Raw genomic sequence first — 3,436 nt, 5'->3', positions numbered from 1 at the left:
TCATGGGAAAGGAAAGTGAACGGCACGGGGGGCTCAAGAGATAGCCAAGGCGCTGGAAATTCCATGAGCAAAACCAGGGGATACCAAGTGGTGTGAGTGGATTTTATGGGACTTGGGGATGGGGCTGATTTCACACCTGGGTCATTATGTCCCACCTAACAGCACAGGGTTTGCTCAGGGACCTAAGCAGAAAGGGTGTTGATGAAGGGAAGCAGATGGAAATGTTTAGGGAGCAGAAGCCTGAGAAGCCCCTGCAAAACTCATCTGGGGGCAGGGGGACACCTGTCACAGCTGGTGGTGGCTGCAGCCAGGTTTGGACCATCTGCCCTCCTGCCTGCCCGTGACCCGTGAAGCCTTGGCTACCTCTTCCGCCTCCAGGCCTCACGTGGGCACCTCTCACTGGCTCCTCCCAGTGGCACACACTTACCTGGCCCCACACGGGAAACAGGTGGAGGCTGAGCAGCAAGAGGAGGAGGTGGTGAAGATACTGAGTTGACATCCCGTCCAGGCATGGGATGTGAGATGTGATACTGAGTTGACATCCCGTCCAGGCATGGGATGTGAGATGACCCGAATGAAAACTAACTGGAGGAGAGAGGGAGTTTGGAGCAAGATGACACCAAGGTGACAAGATAGCACCCACACAGCCCTCTGGGGTTTTGCAGAAGTTTCAAGTGGGGGTTGGTGCTCATCTCATCTAGATCTTACCAGGCAGAGAGACTGTAGCTAGGGATGCTAATTACAACGATTTGCTAATGATTCTTCCTTCAATTGTTGAAGAGCTATATGAGTTTACCCACACTTCAATTGATGAGATTATCTTCTTAATCTCTGGAATGGTGCCCAGTAAGCAAACAAAAGCCTTGACTGAATGAAAAATACGCACGAATATGAACTCAAGACAAATGAAAGAACATGGGCAGCACTAACTAGCTTCCAAACACTGTCCCTGTGATAAGTATCCCCACTGACGTGATTACCCAGATCATGATCTAGCACGTCTGGGTTCTGGAAGCCCATGGACTACAGCTTCCCAAGGCAGCGTACCTGAATGTAAGACCAGAGATGGATCCATTAACCACAGAGACAAGAAAACAGATTTCACACCTAAGTATTGGAGTAAAAGCAGTGGAAATTATGAATGTGCATTTTTAATAGATTTTCACTGATTTTATTGAACCTGGTATAAATTTTTTTCTAAATTTCCTATTTCATGTTATAATGTGCCACAGAATAGGAAGAAATATTTTCAGCTAAAAGAGACGTTTTAAATTAAGATGGTGGTTATATGACCCAGAAAGCAGCACATAGGCCTAATTTAATTCCAAGAAAGTACACAAAGATCTTTGTTTTTCTAAAGATGCACAGAGAAGGGAAGGGTCCACAAACTCTGTCTGGTGCAACATCCTTCTAATTTACGTTAATCTGCCTCTTTCTCAGCATCTACTGCACTGAGAGAGGGAATAATGAAACAGATTTGGGGGTTTGAAACAGTACGGTCTGAAAGCCCAGGCCTGTTAGGGGTTGTGACAGGAGCAGTGCAGCCTTGGGCCAACCCGCCACCTCCCTCCCTGAGCCTCAGGCGTCTCAGCTATAGAAAGAGGAGCAGAGAGATCTACTGCTGACCTTTCACGCAGCTGCCTGAAGACAGACGGTCCTGCCATCTGGGCAACCCTTACTCCCATCCCAGCCTCCCTTTCATTCAAGGACAGAACATGGAGCAAAGCAAGAGGATGGCCCACAGGCGAGTCCATCCTTACCCACAAGCCAGAATTAAGGATATGGTTTTAAGGGCTTTTCTTTCAATTTAGCAAAAAAGACTTTCCCACGGCTTGTGACTGATGAGAAGCAAGCAACGTATTTCAGAGTCAGGGAAACCTGGCTGGCCCTGGGAAGCAGGAAAAGCCAGTCACATGAGTATCTGCAGGGTGACTGCTACGTGCTGACAGAGGCCTCCAGCCTGGGGGTACCCTCTTAGGAGCTGCCCCTCCAACCTCCCCTCTGCTTCCTTCTATTGCTGGTTGAACACTGAAGATACTGGGGGTACAGAGGTGACCAAATCTCGTCCCCTCCCCCATAGCTGAATTGGAGAGATCTTTATACAACTTGGCATTTTCTACAAAATGTGGTATGAGGATGGAGGAACCCAGAAGACAAGGCCCCAGCCCTATACGCAAAAGGCACATTAGTTAATCTATGTGCTACCAACTAAGTCTTCCTGGTTTGGATCTCAAATTGCTCCATGGCCTTCCAGCTTCCCTCAGCTACCAGCATCCTCTCCTGACTTTGGCCTACTCCTGTCTTCAGATTGGGCTTTGACATAGCTTTCCTCGGAACACATCTCACACACACAGTCCACAAATCCACTCCTCCGGCAATTCCTGCCTTGGATCCACATGCTCTGGCTTCTACTTGGAATCCTGGCTCCCAAACTCTGGACTGTGCCCAGCAGGCACACTGGCCTCCCACCAAATGGGTCTGTACACCGATCAAGCTGAGAGATGAGAGGCCGCCTCCTCCTCCTTGCTTCCACTGGGCTGTCAGACGATCTCTGAGCTGGGATCACCATAAGCCAAGCTGGCTGGTCTTTAGACAAAGGGTAAAAAAGTGGCCCTACTGAAGATCAGGCAGCACTGAGGGAAGCTCTGTAAGGCTTAACCCAACAGACGCTCCTGCTAGGGTCTGGTGTCCATGCGTCAGAGCTACCCACAAGTTCAGGCCTTCACCTCTTCATAGGACATCGTACTCAAGGGAGGGACACCGGTATCAGCCCTCCCTTGCAGTGTGTGTGCAACTATTATTTAATTATGCCCATCTATGAAAGCATGTGTAGCTGTGTAAGTAGAAAAGATGAATGTGGGGTAAGTTAGGAACCATATTGTGACATTAAGTAACCAGTACTCACCAAGCAGCTGATTCTCCTCCCCTTCATGGACACATGGAGGAGGAGTCACACGATGTGGATTGATCTACTTCCTGCCAACAGGCTGTGACTGGAAGTGACATGTGTCACTTCTGGGCCAAAATCCTTAGGAGTCAGACGCACTTCTCCAGCTCTTCCCTTGTCTTAACTTTGAGGAGGCCGAAATATTCTAGATGGTGAGAACTACTTTCCAAATTTTTTGAGAACCCATAAATAGCGAGAATTCATTTCTTTGATGATCCTAGCATGTCTGCTCAAAAGACTGCCCAGAATACCCTCTTTGCTCCCTGTTGCCTAAACACTGGGTCCAAACTACAAAGAAAATGCTGTGTCCAGACCATCTGCAATCTTGTATTCTGCTCTTTCTTTTAGAAAGCCTGATTATTGCTTTTGTTGACAACACTCTAATGACTGTTCTTCCTCATATATGAGAATACATAATGTGCAAGTAACAGTCTCTCAAGTCATCATTCAGAGAAAGGAATACAAATCATAAACAACTGAGACTGAAAA

The sequence above is a fragment of the Martes martes genome (genome assembly GCF_963455335.1).
Source record: "Martes martes genome assembly, chromosome: 9".
In the NCBI taxonomy this organism is placed as follows: Eukaryota; Metazoa; Chordata; class Mammalia; order Carnivora; family Mustelidae; genus Martes; species Martes martes.
Note: the sequence above shows the minus strand (reverse complement) of the source record.